Raw genomic sequence first — 23,986 nt, 5'->3', positions numbered from 1 at the left:
ATCTGTATCTAACATGGGCTTAGGCCCGATTGTGAATCTGTCTTATTTGTGATATTCTATATGTATACATGCTTAACTCTGCTGGGTTGCACACTGCGTTTACGTAAACTCACCCCCCATTTTCTGTTTGTCTGTATAGGTAACCCACAGTCTTAGGCGGATCGGTGTAGCGGAGGACTCGACGGTAACCATTTAATTTACTGTTTCATTTTATTTTGGGGTTATTAAGTTTTGGCATTGAAGTTGTATTTTCTGGGACTCTGGACTCTTTTAATATTCTGACATTGGTTTTGGGTTTTGGTTTTTACTTATTTAAAACTGTGGTGGTTTTCTAGAATCTTGAACGGTTTTCTGGGCTCAACGTTTTTACACGCTTCCGCTACAAAACGTTTTATCTCTAGATGATTAAATGAACGAAAGGTTTGAAATTAATAATAACTCTAAAGGCTAATAACTGGAAATGTTTTAACTTAACGACAATGGTTTTTTTTTCAACCCATTTCATGTGACACTTCTGGATTCTGCCATAATGTCTAGGTCAGGTTTAGGGTGTTACATTTAGCTTAATTTTTTCAAAAATATATTTCATGCTTAATTAAATAAAAATCATGTCTTAAAAATTAAGTTAAATGTCATGTATACTAAATAAAACCAAAACTTAAATCCCATCCCAAGTTCAAAAATAAATCCATACAATTTCTGAATAATAATTTATCAAATAATAAATCTAAAATATTTATATAGAAAAACATATCCGAGCTGAGCCCCTCTGAATGTTGTGCCTGCATTCTAACCTGGTGGATTATTTGAAAAGATGGAAATTTAAAAGAAAGTGAACTATAATGTTTAGTGTGAGTTTCATCACAATTAAAACTAGTGCAAACAATTCATAAGTTATACTAAATAATAACACATAGAATAATTGTGAATAACTAACAGATTAGAGTATCGATTTTTCAGATTAACCATCAATAGTATCTCAGAATTCATAATAACAATCTCAGAATATCGGTATTTCAGTTTACTCAACAATTTATACAAAAGTATAAATATGTCATCATAGAAAATCTAGTTTGTTATACATAACTGACAAATCTTTCTCTATCCTTTTCAAAATCAAAATAGGTAGATATTAATAGCAAGAGTGATTCATACCAAATGTAATATTTCCTCATTCACAATAACAAAATGAGATCCATTACAATGAATATATTTTAAAACTTAATAACTTCTTTGAGATTGACTAGAATATAATGTGTTAACAATCACAAATTTTGTTCCTTCAGATATTAGCATATTAGCTCTTTTGAAGCTTTCAACTAATTTTATACTATTAAATATTGCATTAATATTAATTTGTTTCAGTGCCAATTAAGATAAACACTTTCTACATATAAGGATATTATTCATAGTTACATTGTCATTGAAGCATATATTTCTTTCCTCAAAGGATATTAATAGGGTTGAACAAAATATTTGGATATAGACAGGTATGTGACCAATAATCTTTCATATCATATTGATAATATAAATTATCTCTTACTTTTAAGGATTATCTTGATAACTTTTATTGTTCTCTTATTTAATACTATATTTCCACTTCTCGTGGTCATTATTATGTCACTTATCACGTTCATGATTATATCATTTAATTTTTTCTATGCTTGTATTCACTTTAGAGAATGCAACATAACTAGTATGACAGATGTCTAAATGTCCCAGTAGATTTTTTATTTAAAGGGAACCAATACCATAAAAGCTTAAGTTTGAGGTGACAGTTAATATATATATATTTAAACAATCAAAAATATTTAAGGTAACCCAAACAAACAAAACTTACTATATGTACTCAAATATCAAGCAACATGATATTAATATATTTTTACCCAAACCCAAGCCTTTAAAATATTAAATAAAAAAAGAATATTACTATACGATGTTTTTTTTTAAATATTATACGATATTAGACAATTATTTAAAAATAATATACTAGTAAATCTTATGAACATGTGAATATTTAATAATTTAATTCAATAATTCTATCAAATTTTGAAAAAATAAAATGGTAATGGTCACAAACATACTTAAAAAAAAATCATGGAAGTTTCTTACCAATCTAAATTTCTCAATAAATCCAATATGAGTGCTGAAATAAAAAAATTCACCATCCTTGAAAAATATAGAAATAAAATAAGTTAATGAAATGAATGATAAATTAAAATTAAAATTAGTTGCTCTAAATTTGTACAGTGGGAGAATAGCCCATAAAATATAAAAGCTTTATAGCAGCTAAGTGGAAAAGAAATTTGAATGCGTCTAGTATGGCTGGTTTTGTTTTGATTTTCTTGAATCCAATTTACTCTAAAAACCTACAACAGCTGAGTGGTTATGGCTTCTTGTTAGGATTTCGACCCGATTAAGCAGCGAACAAGTAAAATAGCGGAATAAATTGAGAAATTGAACACACAAATTTAACGTGGAAAAACCCCTCCAAAGAGGATAAAAAACCACGGGCAAAGATAATTTTACTATAATAGCAAAAGAATGAAGAGTACAAAAGATGGAGATTAAGACTAAACCCCGAAAACCCGAAAACAAAGAACCCTCAAAACGTAAACACAAAATTCTATAAATGTGTTATGAGTTCTAATCTCTAATGGGTGTATTTTCTAAGGTTGTAAAAGAGCCTATTTATAGGCTAAATTCATAGATCAAATAATAATAAAATAATCTAAACTAATCAGTGTTTGATTGAAACAAGTAAACAGAGTTTAACTGAAAGACTATTTTTCAAATTTAACTGAAAATATGAATCATATTTAACACTTTTTTAAATAACAATAGCATGTTTGGTTCAAATCCCTTTTTCTTTTACAATCTAAACAAAAGTTGAACTGAGAAACTTAGGTTTTAGTTTAGCAGAGGAAGTTAAGGGATAAATTTTATTTTTAATAAACATTAGAGTCTGGATGTGTATCAAATTTCTTATTCTAATTCTATAATAATTTCTTTAAATTGATTTTTATCACCTTTATTTTTCTGAAAAATAAATATTTTCTATCCTTATATTAAAGGATTTTTTTATACAAAATAATAATATTAATAGAGAAAATGATTTCTCATTTGCAATGAACCTACTCTCTCAATTGTCCCTTCTCCCAGGATGATTAATTGAAATTTACTTTATTAAACCTTGATTCTGACTAACATTTTTCAATAACAAATACATCAATCATCACAACAACAAAGAATTTGTTACATTATTCTCCATTTCCCTTTCTAATTTAGTGTCTATTATAATAAGAGTTTTAACTTTTTTTAGTGCCAAATAAGAATTTTTTTCATTTTTTTAATAATAAGAAAGTATTTTTTTAAAATATATTTTAATTAATATTTTTCATTATATAAATGGTTTATAATATTAATATACAATCTATTTTTTACATTATTTAATTATAATATTCCTGCCATTCTCATAAAAAGAAACTTTAATTTATTTTATTAGAGGAATACTTCGTGTTGATAATTATTTTAGTTTATATATACACTCAACTCTCCTTATAACAATCAAATTTCAAGAATAGTGGCTTTTTTGTGTTCTATTTTAATTTTTTATAATAGTTTTTCACTTATAACAACAACATCCATAATTATGAAGCATGTTCTTTATTAAATTAGTTATCTATAACAACATATGGTCTAAATTATAATTATTTCATATAAGCAAGCATATTAATTATCTATCATTTATTAAATAAAAATGATATTAATTAAAATATTATTTCAATAAAATGATTAAATTTCACTTATTAATTATAATTTATTAAATAAAAAGAATCTTCAATGAGTAGAATTAAGTATATTAATTCAATAAACTATTAAATTTCCTGTTAAATATTCTATTTTGAATTTAAAACATTATAAATTTATAAATTAATTAATTAATTTAATTTGATAACTCATTAATTATTTAGATTTTACAATGAAAGAAATCTCAGCTTATTTATAAAAGATTTTAACGTTAACAATTAGATGTTTTTAATAAAAAACAATTAGACTTAAAGAAAAATCATGATTATGCTACATTAATACAAAATGAGAAATAATAATTAAACAACATAATATATACATTAAACAAATATATCTAATTAATTCCAATTATAAACTTTTTAAAATTAATATAAATTAATAATATTATAATTTTTTACAGGAAAAATAATACAAATATACAAATTAAAATACATTTTTTTAACTATAAACATGTTTATAATTTATGAATTTTATAATAAGCTAGTTGTGGAGATAAAATTTGATTTACATCACAGTTTATTCACCTCTAACTTGTATTACTCAATATATTCTTTAAATGTGTTTGAAAAAAAATGTTAGAACTAATTATGTGCATACATTGTATCTATAGTGCTGTGGCAGAGCTATTAAGAGACCCAAAGGATCACAGTCCCTCAAAGTTTAAGATTTTTCAATTTCTCTTCTTATATACATGCTGTGACCCTCCAAAATATAAAAGTAGGTCTTTTCAATATTTTTATAGTATTAAAAATAATATTATAAAATATTATTCTTGATAAAAACAAATTTTTACGTAGTACATCTCATTTTAACTTGACCCTTCCAAGATTAACATCCTAACTCCGTTGTACAAGCCCAATCTGAACTCACCAGCCCAAACCCAAGACCCATTACAAGACAGCCCAATTAGCCTAACCCAATCAGCCCAATTGGCAGAGCCCAAACGGCCCCATAAGCCCAACCGGCCCCAAACCCAGTCAGACTAGGGCGGAAACCCTGGCCAAGCCTAGAGCCGTGCCCATCCCTCTGCCATCGCTTTGTCCCATCGGCCACCTGCCCAGACCTACCGCCACTCCTCTGGTAGCCACCAACTCCGCCGCCCTCGTCACATCATCTGCAAAGAGGATGGCAAACACGCAAGCAGAAACGAAGACAAACTTTTTTCTCTTCTTTCTTTCGGCTATAAAAAGCCGGATCTATTATGTAAACAGGGGGATTTTTTTTTCGATTCTAAATAGACAGTGGATATACAAATATTACAATCTTAACAGAGGGAATATTTTAAACACCACTAACATCAGAGAATATCAAGAAATCGAAGAACAAAAACTGAAAAGAAGGTTGACCTATTTTTCTTTCTTTCGATTCTGTTTCTTTCATTTTCATATAATAAAAGAGTAAAAGGAATTCGTCGGAGCCTCTGACGGTCGTGGATCCCTCACCATCGCCGGAATCGGACCTAGAAGGAAGCCGAAAGCCTCCTCCCTTCGGTGTATCTACGTCTTGGTGGCATGGCCTTTAAAAGGCGTCTGAAGCCCGACTGAAAAATCCCCTTTTGAGTGATGGTGGCCACCGGTCCCGGTGGTGGAGCGATGACGGCAAGGATGGGTTTTTTTGAAACCCTAGCAGAGCTCAAATAAGCAAAAAGGGGGGGTGTTCTGAAATTTCGGAGGAAAATGAAGCAAAAAATGAAATTTTTATTTAAATAATGAAGTGAAACGGTGCCGTTTGGCACCTGGAGCACCAATGTCTAAACGGCGTCGTTCGATCGACTATACCCGCGTGTTGGCCCGACCCGACCCGGAGGATCCGCGTTTTTTAGTTTTTGGATTAATTGCGCGCGCAGTCCCCCTGATTTTGCAACGTATTATAATTTGATCCTTTTTCGTTGTTTTCTCTTATTTTTAATTTAGCCCTGCAATTTTATTTTTGTTGTGAGTTGGTCCACTGCTGCGCTGCGTTTTGGGGGCTTTGGGTTATTTACTATTTTGATCCCCCTCTTTCGGCGCGTCACAATTTAATCCTCTTTACTCCTTTTTTATTTCGATTTTGCCCAATACTTTTGTTTTTTATTGCTATTTAGTCCATCTGTTTTATTTTTGTATCTTATTTTTTTACTCATCTATTCATTATTATATTTCTATATTATATTATTATTTTTGTATTATTATTATTATCGTTATTATAGTTGCTCTTATATATACACGTATATTTCTTTTATATATAAATATATTTTTCTATATATTTACATGCATACTTTTTGTACTATATATACATATACACTTATTTTTATACTTTGTGCATGCATATATGTTCATAATAATCGTACATATTTCTAATCTTCGTAAATAGTACATATTTTTACATACATATATTTGTATTACTTCTATTTTCATAATTTTTATGTATATCTATACACATATATATTTTTATGAATATATACACATACTTATGTGTCCCTTTTTATATATATGTAAATCTCCATATATTCTACATATGCATATAAATTCATATTTTTATATATTTTATAATGCATACACGTATGTATACTTTCATATTTTATAATTCTCGCATACATACATACCTATATCTATAAATATTATAATGTTATTCATTAATCATTGTTTCATTTGATGGTAATTTATTCATTTATTTACATGCTCTTTATTATTTTACATAAGTGCTTTATTTATTTTATTTTATTTTATTTTATATTGTTTCACATGTTATTGAATTGTTTTTTTATTTATTTTATTTAGTCGTTATGGCCTGTATTATTTTTATATACATTTTCGTATCTATCATGGTATTACCACGCATATCGATAATGAAATTAGTTTCCATCCCTTTTTTATAACGACTATATATGTTGTTTTGCTCGGTATGACAAAATTTGTTTTTTTAAAAGATGGCATTTCGTGTTTAGATTCGTGAGGATCGTACCCTAACTTACTGGGTTTCAATTTTCACAATAAATCTAAATGCACGAATCCTTTTAAACTCAAATTTTAAATGATCTCGGGATTAAAAAATCGCGTCCTAACTTACTGGTCGTGATCTCGTTTTTTAAAATCCGAGATGGCTAAAATTTTTTAAATAAGTATTTTCCATTCGCGTATCGGGAATTCGAGACATTGTGTCCTAACTTACTGGATATGATTCTCTTTCTCGAATAACGTGAAATATGTTTCTTTTCCAATTTTTTTATTTTATTTTAACACGAGGATCGTATTTTTAATTTTTCCAAGGTTCTCAATTTTTGACATTAAGACATTAAATAATCAACTAGGTACCAATTTTGGGCGTATCGAGGGTGCTAATCCTTCCTCGTGCGTAACCGACTCCCGAACCCGTTTTTTCTGAATTTCGTGGACCAAACTTGTTGTTTTAATAAAATCAAACCGTTTATTAAAAACAACCCTTCTTCGAGGTGATCCAATCGCACCTCATAAAAAAAAGAGGATTGGTGGCGACTCCCGTTTCTTTTTTCAAAACCCAAGTCAACCCCGTTTTGTCAAAAAAATGGTGCCAACAGCTTGGCGACTCCGCTGGGGAAAATAAGTGAGTCGAGCCACGAGTTGATTATTTTTTGTCTTTTTATCGAAAATCAAAAACTTGGTTTAAATATACGATCCTTTCATTGCATTTCATTGCTTTTATTACAATTTTCATCGTTGTGGTTTATAATTGCTGTGTTAGTTTAAGTTTTTGTATCTTTCTGCATATTGCATTGCATGACCGTTGGTCACACCCTTTTAAGTGGGAGTGAGAAACTACGCCTTCGTGAGGTTTTCACCTCCGCATGGGATAGTGAATCGCTTTCGGGATACATCCGTACCTATGTCTTCGTGAGATTTTCATCTCCGCATGGCCGTAGGGAAATGTATCCCCCTGAATCGAACTTGGTCCGTATGAGCCTATAATGGGTGAGGATCGAGGAATTTACTGGTTCAGGTACCCTACTTTAGAACCAAACCACATGTAATGAGCCATAGGAACCGACCTAGGTAGAGCTACTCCAAATTTTTAGTGCTTACCTAAATGAATGTTGTATTTATTTGTCGCTTATTTTAAATCTTATTCTGTGTTTAATGCTAATTTACTTTGTTTGTGATTGCATGGCATCTTCATTCTAAAAGAGGTGTCGATTTACATTCAGTTTCTCAGTAGAAAGCTTATCATGGAAAAGGGGTTTGTTGATAAAGTAGAGGATAATGCGGCTGTGCGAATATGGGCTGAAACGACACAACGGGAGAAAGGCGATAGTCTTACCAAAGGGTACGTGTCAGAATTGTGGGATTTTACCCGTATCAGTGTAATCCAGAATGACCTTCGAGAAATGAAAGAAGTCTGGGATCAATGGGATGTCGAGGCCAAGCAGCTGTTCTATTGTAACTACAGTGACCTACCTTATCTGCTTAGTGTCAAAGTGGACAAGTATTTATTCCGAGCCCTTGCCCAGTTCTGGAATCCTGCCTACAGTTGTTTCACTTTTGGGAAAGTAGATTTGACGCCTACTGTGGAGGAGTATACGACCTTGCTTCGATGCCCAAAGATTCAAGTTGACAAGACTTATTCCAGAGCTGCTTGTGTCCCTCCGTTGTTAAAGAAATTAATGAACATCACTGGGATGAGCGAGCAGTGGGTCGCTGCCCGGATCCAACAGAAGGGCGACAGTAAATGTGTTCCTTGGAAAAGTTTGCGAGATTTGGTGCTTGTACATCCTGACTTAAAGAAAAGGGTCGATGTCTTCGCTTTAGGTATCTATGGACTAGTGGTTTTCCCCAAAGCTTTAGGACACATAGACGAGGCTGTATCTGATTTGTTTGATCGGCTTAGTAAAGGGGTTACACCAGTTCCGGCAATACTCGCTGAAACTTTTAGATCCCTGAATGCGTGTCGAAAAGCAGGGGAGGGAAGGTTTATTGGATGCGCGCAGCTCTTATTGGCATGGTTCCATAGCCACTTCTGGAAGGTCGAAAAGGTCTCCTATCGGGTATTCTCTGATAACTACTCCCCTCTAGGAGAATTGGTGGCCACGCCAAGACGGGATGATATTTCAGAAGAAAAATGGATAGAGATACTCCAGAATCTCCAGGATGAAGATATTGAATGGAGGGCTCCTTGGTTAATTCCTGATGAGATATTGTACCGATGTGGAGATTTTGACTGGGTTCCGCTGCTCGGAATATGGGGAGCTATCGGATATGCTCCTCTACTCGTATCAAGACAGTATAGATCACGACAATTCATACCAGCAACGCAGGGGTTGGCTTATAGTGATTTTTCCTATAGGGAGGACAATTACAAGAAGAAGGTTCGAGAAATATCTAGTGCCTGGAACCAGACTCGTCGAATGAAGATCTTAGCCGTGGGTCCGACAATTACCCCCGAGTATGGTCAGTGGCGTGATCAAAGGATCAACGACAACATCCCGGCGTCAAATTCTGAAACTGCTCGATCTTTAGAGGAACACTTACAAGTTTTGCCTTCTGAGATAGAAATCATCAAACAAGAATTCGAAAAAAGGAGTTTAGAATTGGGGAAGAAGATAGAACAACTAGAGGAAGAAAAAATGCAGTTAGGATTGGATGTGGACATTCAAAGATTAGAGGCCAACAAGTTGAGAAAAGGAAAGAACAAAGCAGAAGAAGATTTGGACAGCCTGAAGACAGATTACAAGAAGTTGCGTAGGTCAGTAAGAGCTGCTGGCTTGGGTAAAACGCCAGAACAATGGCGACAAGAAATTCAGGAGGAAAAGACGAAAGCTAATCAATGGGAAAAGAAATTCCAGGATACTCAGGCTCGAGAAGTCGCCTTGGGAAAGAGTCTACTAGATTGCCAAGACGAGAAGACGGAGTTGAAGGTCCGGATAACTGAACTAGAAAGATCGCTTCACCAGTACTGTAATCGTAATGCTACGGTTGAATTAAGGGCGAGCTTAGACAAAATTGAAGAATTGAAAAGACAAATAGGAGGGCTAGAGAATGCATTGCACAATAGTGAAATCCGGATAGAGCTTCTGGAAGAAAGTAATGAGCAGTGGCAAAGACAATTCCGTCGGTCTCAAGAGCAGATTGGAGAAAGAGATTATATTATGGGAGAGGCGGTGACTCAAGTGCGCGAGGTAGCTGATCATCTGCAAACTCTAGCGGTTCAGGCTGATCTATTAAGTTTGAAGTATGAGTTAGAGTCCGACAGGGGCCGAGAGTTAGCTTGGCTTCTTAGAAAGGTTAAGGCTTTGAGTGTAAGGGCAAAGCCATATATGTAGTCTATTTTATGTAAAGAAACTCTTTATCTAGTAAAGTTTTCTAATGAAGTTGAATGAGAATCAGTGCCTCTTTTTCTTTGCATTCTTTTCATGCATTGCATCACATCATATGCATTAATGACCATTAAAAAACCTAATCGAATAAAATCATTTCAGTTAACCTGGAAAACCAACAAAATTACGGTACCCGAGCTAAGACAAAAATTATGGACCAAAGGTTGGAGAAGCTAGAGCGACTTCAAAGAGAAATGCAGGACCAGTTGCAGGCGCAAATGAAAGAGCAAATAGAAAAGATTCAGCGTGACATGGTGCAAAAGATGGAGGAGTCCCAAAATGATCTGGTGGCTAAGATGACGCAATTATTGAAGGGAGTAGATAAGGGTAAAGGTCATGTGATTGTTAGTGAAGAAGAAAACAATGGTGAACCACTTTATCCTCCAGGTTTCACGCCTCCTCATGCGCAAGTACAGACTGAGCTGCATCCGCGGAGACCCCTGTGTCGGTTAGGCCCCAGCAGTTCCAAGGCGATGCTTCAATCCCAATGAATTTTCAACCCGGAGCGGGCTTTAATCCCGGTGATAGCCCGAATAATATTGCTGTCCCAGATCTTGACGAGATGGTTGAAAAGGACAAGGCGAAGGAGGAATTTCCAAAACAATTTGAGGAGAAATGGAAATGGATAGAAGAAAAGTTTAGGGCAATAGAAAGCATCGAAAGCTATGGAATAGATGCAAAGGATCTGAGCTTGGTTCCGGACTTGGTGCTCCCTTACAAATTTAAGATGCCGGAATTTGAGAAATACAACGGGACTAGTTGCCCAGGATCCCATATTACTATGTTTTGTAGAAGAATGACGGGGCATATTAATAATGATCAATTATTAATACATTGCTTTCAGGAAAGTCTTACGGGAGCGGCGTCAAAGTGGTACAATCAGCTGAGCCGAGCTAAAATTGCTACTTGGAGGGATTTAGCACAGGCTTTCCTGAGACAATACAATCATGTCTCAGAAATGATGCCTGACAGGATAACTCTGCAAAATTTAGAGAAAAATCGAACGAAAGCTTCAGACAATATGCGCAGAGGTGGCGAGAGGTGGCGGTTCAGGTCCAGCCACCGCTTTTGGAAAAAGAGATGACGACGCTTTTTATTAATACTTTGAAAGCCCCGTTCATCACTCACATGTTGGGAAGCGCTTCAAAAAATTTCTCGGATATAATCATGAATGGTGAAATGATTGAGCATGCCATTAAAAGTGGAAAAATAGATGGAGGAGAAAATAATAGGAGGGCACCCCCGAGGAAAAGAGAAAATGAAGTGAATAATGTGAATGCTTATGGTAGGTCAATTACTGTGAATCAACCAAAGAAAGTGGTTGCTAATCAACAGGGATCATCAAGACAAGAGTCAGGAGCTAGGCAAACTACTGAAAAGCCCCAATTCACGCCAATCCCGATGTCATACAAGGAGTTGTATCAGACTTTATTCGATGCACATATTATTGCTCCTCGTTACTTGAGTCCTCTACAACCCCCGTATCCAAAATGGTATGATACGAACGCGCAATGTGATTATCATGCGGGAATTTCTGGGCACTCGATAGAAAATTGTACTGCCTTCAAGAAGGTAGTAGAAGGACTTATCAATTTAGGTGTTGTCAAACTTGACGACTCACCTAACGCAAAGAATCCGTTACCTAATCACGCAGATAAGGGGGTGAATATGGTTAGCGAAGGTACGAGAGAAGAAGTCAAGACTGACATTGCTGAAGTAAAAACTCCATTGAAACGGGTCTGGAAAGAAATGGCGAAAAGAGGTTTGGTTATTTCAGATTCTGAGGAAGGGCATGAGATGGGAAATTATTGTGAATTTCACCATAAAACAGGGCACGAAATCCAAGAATGTGAAGGATTTAAGGCTTTGGTTCAAAGCATGATGGATAACAAAGAGATGAGGTTTTACGAAGATGCGAAAGAAATGAGGAGCATATGCGCGACAGAGTTGGGAACAAAGGCTCCAAATCATCCTGTGGTCATTATCTCACGCCCTAAGGGTAATGAGGTTAGGGCCAGGTAACACCGAAAATTGTAATCCAGAAACCATCAAATTTCTCTTATAGGGATAACAAAATGGTGCCGTGGAATTACGGGTGTAATGTGACCGTTTTGGGAAAAGAAGCAGAAAGAAATCAGGAAACAGGTTCTTACACGCGCAATGGAAAAAGATATGACGCTCAAGCAGAGTCGTCCAGGGAAGAGAATTGGAAGAAAGAACAGAGGAAAGGGAAAGCAGTAGAAGTTGAACCATTGGTAAATGAACCAATAAAAGAAGAGGAGGCAAAGGAGTTTCTGAAGTTTTTGAAACACAGTGAATACAGTGTTGTGGAGCAACTACACAAACAGCCAGCCCGCATTTCTGTATTAGCTTTACTCTTAAACTCGGAAGTACATCGGAATGCACTATTAAAGGTGCTAAACGAAACATATGTGGCTGACGATATTTCGGTAAACAAGCTGGATCGGCTGATCAACAATATTGGTGCTGACAATTTTATCTTCTTCAGTGATGATGAAATACCATCCGGAGGAAGAGGTTCTACTAAAGCCCTACATGTTACTGTCCGATGCAAAGGGTACACACTCCCGGGGGCCTTGGTTGATAATGGATCTGCACTAAATGTATTGCCTTTGTCCACTCTTAGCCGATTACCAATAGACAGTTCGCACATGAAAGCATGCCAGAGCATAGTAAGGGCATTTGATGGAACAAAAAAGGAGGTTATGGGGAGAATTGAGGTACCATTAAGGATTGGCCCAGTCACTTATGAGGTGGATTTCTTGGTAATGGATATTAAACCCTCCTACAACTGTCTATTGGGGAGACCGTGGATACACTCAGCAGGGGCAGTACCTTCATCATTACATCAGAAGGTGAAGTTGGTATCGGAGGATCGGTTGGTAACAATAGATGCAGAGGAGGATATTATCGCAATGATGACTAGCGATGCACCTTATGTGGACATCAACGATGAGGCACTAGAATGTTCTTTTCGGTCGTTAGAATTTGTGAACGCGATGTTTATTGCGGAGGGAAATAGAATTCCAGTACCGAAAATATCCAGGACCACTGAGATGGGATTGCGATTAATGGTAGGAAGAGGAGCCTTACCCGGGAAAGGATTGGGAAAATATCTTCAGGGAAGGATTGAGGCACCAATGCCGAAGGAAAAGTTTGATAGATTTGGTTTAGGGTACAAGCCAGACATGAAGCAGAAGAAGAAAGAAATAGAGAAGAGACAAGAGAGAAGAAGGGCGCGTTTGAATGGACATGAAGCTAAGTGTGAGCCTTTAACCTTTCCCCACATATCTGCATCTTTTGTGTCGGGAGGATTTATCCATTCTGAATGTGGAGTGTCCGGTAGCGGCATAGGAGGAATGTTGGAAAATGTTTATACCAACGCCATAGAAGCAACGGAAAGAAGGGCTTTGTTGGAGATCTGCCCTTATGAGCCTGGAAGCGAGCTAAACAATTGGACTGCTGAAGAAATCCCTGTAGTCTTTAGGGCTTATTCAGAGTAATGCTCAAAATATTCCTGTTGTTTGTTGGCCTAGAAACAATATGAAATTTTTTTGTGAAATAGGCATGGGGCCTAAATATCATTATTTTAATGAAATACATGTCAACGTTCATCTTGATCAGTTTTTTCTTCTTTTTATATTTATCATTTGGTTGATTGTCTTACAAATAATTCTTTCATTTGTAATTCTTTTGCACAAACATATTCATAAATTTATATTCTTGGTATATTCTTTGATATGCCTTCATAGGTCTTCAGATATCAATGACATGAGTGACGCTGCTTCAAACACGGAGCCTATTTTTGAGCAGGAAGTGTGTTCAGAGGGATCCCACGACTTTGAAAATGACGAAGATTATGATGCATCCCGGACTTGTTAAGAATGATGGAACAAGAGGATAAGCATATCCTACCTCATAGGGAATTGTTAGAAATAGTAAGCCTAGAGGAGGGAAAGGAGGTGAAAATTGGAACTGAAATCACCGCAAAGACAAGACAAGACCTCATTAATTTGCTCCGAGAGTTCAAGGATGTTTTCGCGTGGTCGTACCAAGATATGCCTGGGCTAAGTACTAACATTGTGGTGCATCGTCTGCCCATAAAAGAGGATTGTAAACCCGTTCAACAGAAGCTCAGGAGAATGAGACCTGACATTGTGTTGAAAATAAGAGAAGAAGTAAAAGACAATTCGACGCTGGATTCTTACAAGAGGTCAAGTATTCGGATTGGGTAGCCAACATCGTCCCTGTTCCCAAAAAAGATGGAAAGGTACGAATGTGTGTGGATTATAGGGATTTGAACAAGGCTAGTCCAAAGGACAACTTTCCACTGCCTCACATTGATACTTTGGTAGATAACACGGCGGGCTATTCATTGTTTTCTTTCATGGACGGTTTCTCTGGATACAATCAAATAAAGATGCATCCTGGAGACATGAGAAAAACCACATTCATTACCTTATGGGGAACATTCTGTTACAACGTAATGCCCTTCGGATTGAAGAATGCGGGAGCAACGTATCAAAGAGCTATGGTGACTTTGTTTCACGACATGATGCACAAGGAGATCGAAGTCTATGTTGACGATATGATCGCGAAGTCTAGAACGGAAGAAGAGCATGTTCAGGTCTTGAAAAGGTTATTTTTGAGATTAAAGAAATTTCAGCTTAAGCTTAACCCGGCCAAATGCACGTTTGGAGCTAGATCAGGGAAGTTGTTAGGCTTCATAGTTAGCAAAAAGGGGATCGAGGTTGACCCAGACAAAGTAAGGCAATACGAGATTTACCTCCCCCGCGCACTCAGAAGGAGGTTCGAGGTTTCCTGGGAGGCTGAATTACATTGCTCGGTTCATCTCACAACTGACAGAGAAATGTGATCCAGTATTTCGGCTCTTAAAGAAACATAATCCGGGTGAATGGGATGAAGAGTGTCAGAGGGCTTTCGATAGGATAAAGCAGTACTTGGCTAATACTCCAGTCTTATCACCTCCAAGTCCAGATAGGCCATTGATATTGTATCTGACAGTGTTGGAGAATTCCATGGGGTGCGTATTGGGCCAACATGATGAGACGGGAAAGAAAGAAAGGGCAATATACTATCTCAGTAAGAAATTTACCGATTGCGAAATGAGGTACTCATCAATTGAGAAGTTGTGTTGTGCTCTAATCTGGGCAACCCGAAGACTGAGGCAGTATATGTTGTATCACACGACTTGGTTGATTTCAAAGTTAGATCCTTTAAAATATATGATGGAATCGACTGCTTTGAACGGGAGAATGGCTAGATGGCAGATCTTGCTCTCAGAATTTGATATAGTATATGTCAGTCAGAAGGCCATAAAGGGAAGTGCAATAGCCGATTTCCTAGCTAGTAGAGCCTTAGAGGACTATGAGTCTTTGAATTTTGATTTTCCAAACGAGGATTGATGTATGTGGCGAATACTGAAGAAAATCCTCAAATGGATCACGTATGGAAGTTAAATTTTGATGGAGCCTCAAATGCTACGGGTAATGGAATTGGGGCAGTCTTGGTATCCCCAAGTGGAGATCATTATCCTGTTGCTAGCAAGTTGGACTTCGATTGTACAAATAACATGGCAGAATATGAAGCATGTATTATGGGCATTCGTGCAGCCATTGAACGGAACATCAAAGTACTGAGAGTATACGGGGATTCAGCGTTGGTGATATACCAACTCAAAGGGGAGTGGGAGACTAGAGATCCTAAGCTAATCGGTTATAGAAAACTGGTTCTTGAATTGGCTGAGGAGTTTGACGATATCACCTTCTATTACCTCCCACGGGAGGAAAACCAAATGGCTGATGCATTAGCTACTCTAGCTTCGATGATTCAGGTGAATAGACTTGAGGCAATGAGGCCTGTTCAGATGAGTATCTCTGAGACCCCGGCTAATTGTTGCAATATTGAGGAGGAGGGAAAAGATGATTGTCCTTGGTATCGGAGTATCTTACAATATGTGAAGAATCGGGAATACCCTGATCAAGCGACAGAGAATGACAAAAGAACTCTGAGAAAGATAGCCATTGAATATGTCTTAGATGGAGAAGTGTTATATAAAAGAAGGAAGGATCAAGTACTGTTAAGATGTGTAGATGCGGTAGAAGCCAAGAAAATTTTGGAAGAAGTCCATGAGGGTATTTGTGGGACGCACGCCAGTGGTTTCACGATGGCCAGACAGATCATGAGATTTGGGTACTATTGGCCCACCATGGAAGGAGATTGCATTGATCATGCAGGAAGTGCCACAAATGCCAAATTTACGGAGACAAAATACACGCGCCTCCTTCACCTCTTCACGTCATGACCTCTCCTTGGCCGTTTTCCATGTGGGGTATGGATGTTATTGGGCCAATATCACCAAAGGCTTCTAATGGGCATCGCTTCATCTTCGTAGTAATTGATTACTTTACCAAGTGGGTGGAGGCTGCTTCATATGCAAATGTCACAAAAGCAGTAGTCAGCAAATTCTTGAAGAAGGAGATCATTTGTCGATATGGGATGCCTGAGAGGATCATATCCGACAATGCGATGAACTTGAATAATAGCACAATAGCTGAAGTTTGTAGCAAATTTAAAATTAAGCATCATAACTCATCGCCGTATCGTCCCAAAATGAATGGTGCAGTGGAGGCGGCCAATAAAAACATTAAAAGGATTGTGGGGAAAATGACTGAAACCTACAAGGATTGGCATGAGAAGTTATCATTTGCTCTCCTTGCCTATCGAACATCTGTTAGAACTTCTACTGGGGCAACGCCTTTTTCTCTGGTTTATGGAATGGAGGCAGTATTACCCATTGAAGTTGAAATCCCTTCTCTACGGGTGTTATCTGAGCTACAGTTGGATGAAGCCGATTGGATCCAATCTCGGTATGATCAGTTGAACCTAATAGAAGAAAAGAGGCTAAGAGCTATTCACCATGGGCAAATGTACCAGAACGAATGATGCGAGCCTATAATAAAAAGGTTCGCCCCCGAGAATTTCGTGAAGGGGACTTGGTACTAAAAAAGATTCTTCCTATACAAAAAGATTTTAGAGGAAAATGGATGCCGAATTGGGAAGGCCCTTATGTTGTAAAGAAAGCTTTTCTGGTGGAGCTTTGATCCTATGTGAGATGGATGGCAAAAGTTTACCAAATCTGGTAAACGCAGACTCCGTCAAGAAATACTTCACATGAAAGAAAGGGGAACCAAAGTGAAAACCCGTAAAGGGCGCTTTGCTTCCTAAAAAAAAAAAAAAAAAACTTTGGAGAGGCTAAGGTGAAAACCCGTAAAGGGCACTTTGAGACCAAAGAGGGCTTGAGTCGAAAACCCGAAAAGGGCGACTCAAGTATTGGGCAGGATTGGAACATCAGGACTTGACGGATCAAATTTTGATCAGGGCATATGATGATCTTGCTTTACCAATAAGAAAGGATATGCAACGTCTTGGAACATTGACAGAGTATTGCAGATCTCCTGAACACATGTCAAACTTAGAAGGGTCTTCGGAAAGTTTGTACAGAGAAACTCAAGCGGCGATAACTGGGGCACCTAGTTCTTATGTGTATTCTTGAAAATACATTTCTTTTATTTTCTTTCTTTCTTCCTTTCCTTTTGTGAAAACGCACATTCTCAATCCACTTCTTTGTTATCTTTCTTCGCCATCTTTGATGTTTTATTTGAGTTATAATCAGAACTAGCTTTATTCTTATCCATTGTTATGATCTTTTTGCAAACATGTTGCATAGGATAATGATTAACGAACTAATAAAACTTTCAGGAAAGAAGTTTTGCACATTACTCTGGAAAATTTCTAAATAATATAGGGACCTGAAACATGACTAATGTTTAGAACACGCCATTTTAAAGGTTGGAAATCTAGGAAGGAAGAGTCTAAATTAAAGACTATCCTTTCAGATTTTGTCGTCTAAACATTGATTGAACAAAATGACAAGCTGTCGTGTTAATTACAAAGCTTAAATGAACAAGCAAGCAATGATCATCAGGCAATAGGAAGAGGTTACCTCGGAGAAAGAGCCTTCACTTGCTCATAAGACTTTCGTACGACACCTTGAGAATGGTGTAGGAAACCAGAACGGTTCAGATCCTACATCCCCGAATTGTGATAAAAGAGGACAAGGAAAAGCCACATATTTCTACCCTTAGATTACTGTGAGAGAATGATGGCACAAATCTTGGCGTCCCAGTGGATATAACTTTGAGGTTTACAATGGGGACAGTCTGGCTAAATGTTTCTTCAGAAAAATCAGTCAAGCGAGAAGGCATTGTAGCACATCAGTCACAAAACCTTGATAAACTTCGAGTAGTGATAACCTAAGCGAGATCATTCTCGGAAAAATAAAATTCTGCATTCATACAAACACCATTCACATATGTCTAGTTAGGAGCATTTGTTTCATTTTGATCATGTCATCCTAATCATTAGGCATAATTAGGTTTATTACACAGGTCTTATCTCCCTGAGATTACAGTGGAACAGACCAAAGAATTTCAGATCTTATCTCCCTGAGATTACAGCGGAGCAGATCAAGGATAGTAATCCTATCTCCTTGAGATTACAATGGAGCGGATTAAAGGATCTTATCTCTCTGAAGTTACAGTAGAGAAGATCACATCAGGTCTTATCTCCTTGAGATTACAGTGGAACAGACCAAAGAATTTCAGATCTTATCTCCCTGAGGTTACAGTGGAGCAGATTGAAGCCAGAGATCTTATCTCCCTGAGATTACAGCGGAGCAGATCGAAGACACTATCCTATCTCCCTGAAGTTACAGTGGAGCGGATTAAAATAAGAGATCTTATCTCCATGAGATTACAGCGGAGCAGATCGAAGACACTATCTTATCCCCCTGAAGTTGCAGTGGCCCAAGTTGAAGATATGAGTCCGATCTCCCTGAAGTTGCAGTGGAGCGGGTCAAAATGATGGACCTTACCCCCTGAAGTTACAACAGAATGGATTGAAGTTACAAGACATATCTCTCTGAAGTTGCAGTGGAGTGGATTGAAGCAACACGACACATCGGATTGGAATGAAACTACTTGAAGAAGAGAAGTGTCAAGAGAAGTCGAGACTCGACGAGACCGGGCGAAATTGGGCTTTCTTAGTCTTTGCTCTGTTATCGTTACACGACAACGAGCAAAGAGGGGCAGCTGTACAAGCCCAATCTGAACTCACCAGCCCAAACCCAAGACCCATTACAAGACAGCCCAATTAGCCTAACCAATCAGCCCAATTGGCAGAGCCCAAACGGCCCCATAAGCCCAACCGGCCCCAAACCCAGTCAGACTAGGGCGGAAACCCTGGCCAAGCCTAGAGCCGTGCCCATCCCTCTGCCATCGCTTTGTCCCATCGGCCACCTGCCCAGACCTACCGCCACTCCTCTGGTAGCCACCAACTCCGCCGCCCTCGTCACATCATCTGCAAAGAGGATGGCAAACACGCAAGCAGAAACGAAGACAAACTTTTTTCTCTTCTTTCTTTCGGCTATAAAAAGCCGGATCTATTATGTAACAGGGGATTTTTTTTTCGATTCTAAATAGACAGTGGATATACAAATATTACAATCTTAACAGAGGGAATATTTTAAACACCACTAACATCAGAGAATATCAAGAAATCGAAGAACAAAAACTGAAAAGAAGGTTGACCTATTTTTCTTTCTTTCGATTCTGTTTCTTTCATTTTCATATAATAAAAGAGTAAAAGGAATTCGTCGGAGCCTCCGACGGTCGTGGATCCCTCACCATCGCCGGAATCGGACCTAGAAGGAAGCCGAAAGCCTCCTCCCTTCGGTGTATCTACGTCTTGGTGGCATGGCCTTTAAAAGGCGTCTGAAGCCCGACTGAAAAATCCCCTTTTGAGTGATGGTGGCCACCGGTCCCGGTGGTGGAGCGATGACGGCAAGGATGGGTTTTTTTGAAACCCTAGCAGAGCTCAAATAAGCAAAAAGGGGGGGTGTTCTGAAATTTCGGAGGAAAATGAAGCAAAAAATGAAATTTTTATTTAAATAATGAAGTGAAACGGTGCCGTTTGGCACCTGGAGCACCAATGTCTAAACGGCGTCGTTCGATCGACTATACCCGCGTGTTGGCCCGACCTGACCCGGAGGATCCGCGTTTTTTAGTTTTTGGATTAATTGCGCGCGCAGTCCCCCTGATTTTGCAACGTATTATAATTTGATCCTTTTTCGTTGTTTTCTCTTATTTTTAATTTAGCCCTGCAATTTTATTTTTGTTGTGAGTTGGTCCACTGCTGCGCTGCGTTTTGGGGGCTTTGGGTTATTTACTATTTTGATCCCCCTCTTTCGGCGCGTCACAATTTAATCCTCTTTACTCCTTTTTTATTTCGATTTTGCCCAATACTTTTGTTTTTTATTGCTATTTAGTCCATCTGTTTTATTTTTGTATCTTATTTTTTTACTCATCTATTCATTATTATATTTCTATATTATATTATTATTTTTGTATTATTATTATTATCGTTATTATAGTTGCTCTTATATATACATGTATATTTCTTTTATATATAAATATATTTTTCTATATATTTACATGCATACTTTTTGTACTATATATACATATACACTTATTTTTATACTTTGTGCATGCATATATGTTCATAATAATCGTACATATTTCTAATCTTCGTAAATAGTACATATTTTTACATACATATATTTGTATTACTTCTATTTTCATAATTTTTATGTATATCTATACACATATATATTTTTATGAATATATACACATACTTATGTGTCCCTTTTTATATATATGTAAATCTCCATATATTTACATATGCATATAAATTCATATTTTTATATATTTTATAATGCATACACGTATGTATACTTTCATATTTTATAATTCTCGCATACATACATACCTATATCTATAAATATTATAATGTTATTCATTAATCATTGTTTCATTTGATGGTAATTTATTCATTTATTTACATGCTCTTTATTATTTTACATAAGTGCTTTATTTATTTTATTTTATTTTATTTTATATTGTTTCACATGTTATTGAATTGTTTTTTATTTATTTTATTTAGTCGTTATGGCCTGTATTATTTTTATATACATTTTCGTATCTATCATGGTATTACCACGCATATCGATAATGAAATTAGTTTCCATCCCTTTTTTATAACGACTATATATGTTGTTTTGCTCGGTATGACAAAATTTGTTTTTTTAAAAGATGGCATTTCGTGTTTAGATTCGTGAGGATCGTACCCTAACTTACTGGGTTTCAATTTTCACAATAAATCTAAATGCACGAATCCTTTTAAACTCAAATTTTAAATGATCTCGGGATTAAAAAATCGCGTCCTAACTTACTGGTCGTGATCTCGTTTTTTAAAATCCGAGATGGCTAAAATTTTTTAAATAAGTATTTTCCATTCGCGTATCGGGAATTCGAGACATTGTGTCCTAACTTACTGGATATGATTCTCTTTCTCGAATAACGTGAAATATGTTTCTTTTCCAATTTTTTTTATTTTATTTTAACACGAGGATCGTATTTTTAATTTTTCCAAGGTTCTCAATTTTTGACATTAAGACATTAAATAATCAACTAGGTACCAATTTTGGGCGTATCGAGGGTGCTAATCCTTCCTCGTGCGTAACCGACTCCCGAACCCGTTTTTTCTGAATTTCGTGGACCAAACTTGTTGTTTTAATAAAATCAAACCGTTTATTAAAAACAACCCTTCTTCGAGGTGATCCAATCGCACCTCATAAAAAAAAGAGGATTGGTGGCGACTCCCGTTTCTTTTTTCAAAACCCAAGTCAACCCCGTTTTGTCAAAAAATGGTGCCAACATCCGTCACTACTATAGTGGTTAGAAAAACAATACTTTCAAGTAACTTAAGTATATTACTAGCATTTCAATATTTAATCTATTGGTCATTGGTGTTTATTGCTAGAACCGTAAAATAATATCTGATATAAACTTAACAAACCATAAGCCAGGATTTGCATGTCAAATCATTAAGAATAAATCAAGAACAAAACTAGATGCAGAAGCATACCAGAATTCATCGATTTCTTGAAACTATGGATCTTGCAGTTTTTATTTTCCAACATAAGTAATCTAGAGAATGTGGCTCTCTCTTTTCTAAAGATGGGATATGTAACACCCCTAACTCGAATCCATTGCCGGAACAAGGTTATGGAGTATTACCGAAATTTACGAGTCAAGTAATAGACATTTCATAAATGTTTAGCATTCATATCAGATTTCAATCAAATTTAATCATATAGTCCCTTACATGAGCACTCGAGGCCCAAATCATGCATTAGAATCATGTTAGGACTAAACCAGGTACTCAAAAATTTTTTCGTAAAATTTCAAATTTTTTCCTAAGTGTAGGGGTCATAAGCCCGTGTGGTTAGGCCATGTGAACCACACAGCAAGGGATACGTCCGCATCTGAGGCCGTGTAACTCTTTGACTTGGGTCACATGGTTAGGTCATACACCCATGTACTAGACCGTGTGTAGGTGCAGTGGTCACACGGCCAAGCCACACGCCCGTGTGCTAGGCCGTGTGATCAATTCTGAGCATTTTGTTTTGACATTTTAAAGATGTAGGGGACATATGGCCAAATCACACGCTCATGTGCTAAGCCGTGTGTGACACACGGCTGAGACATATGCCCGTGTGGACAAAAATAGGCTATTTTCCAAGCCACATTTATCACCCTTTTTGTCTTTCACCTACACTAATACTTGAACACCTTCACAAACCATGTCAAAGCATTCAACACAAGTCTAAATCATATCTTGAACATGACATAATATAACATACAACCAATGTACCTGTAGGTACCTTAGATGACAATTTATTTTCATTTTAGTCTATTATTCGTACTCATCTAGTTACTAAATGCATATATGTAATATCACATTCATTCTTTAAACATGATAGAACCACTTATAAATATATCAAAATATGTCAAACACAAGCCATTCCCAATGGCTAGTTTCATTCAAAACATTTATATGCCATCATTTGGCTAAATAACCTATATATGCCATTATAACCATAAGTGATTTACCATATATACCGAAATAAGCTGATGGATAGTGTGAGTGATCTCCGCCTATGCTTCCAATCCAATAAGCTTCCGAATCACTACAGGATAGGGGAAAATAAAATAGAGTAAGCATATTTTGCTTAATAAGTTCGTATAACTTGGAATTTAACTTACCACTATCTTAAATATAGGTAAACATTCAATTTATTTCCAAGTCATGTTGGCCAAATGCCTAAACACATATCCTCATTAACCCTGCCAGTCATGTATTCTGGGTAATAACTCATAATCACGAATATACACAATCGTCAGACAAGTTTCATACACATATGTCTTCCATCACATATTTTCAAATATATTACAAAAGTACAAAGTTATTAAGCATGTTCCACATTCTTGTACGAAGTACGTCATACTTCAACACAACAAATACTATCATTTCCATGTATCTCAGGCTTGTTTCAGTAATAGTTTGTTTTGAATTCATGTTAAACATATATTTTTCATGAATATCAGAAAATATATTAACTCAACACTAGTCAAATTTCCTTGTTCAAATATTTCTCATAATTCGTGTTCATGTAACAGGTATAATTCAAATCAATGTAATTCAAGTACATTTTCATAATAATTCGTTTCATGACCATATTTCCTCATGTTAGGATTTTACCTGCTGAATTTATTTGAAATATCGATGGATAAGCATGTAGTACACTCAAATTGTACAAATTAGAAATTCTTCAATTCATATTCAGGA

Source organism: Gossypium hirsutum, chromosome A01 (assembly GCF_007990345.1).
Source record: "Gossypium hirsutum isolate 1008001.06 chromosome A01, Gossypium_hirsutum_v2.1, whole genome shotgun sequence".
In the NCBI taxonomy this organism is placed as follows: domain Eukaryota; kingdom Viridiplantae; phylum Streptophyta; class Magnoliopsida; order Malvales; family Malvaceae; genus Gossypium; species Gossypium hirsutum.
This window is presented reverse-complemented; position numbering follows the sequence as displayed.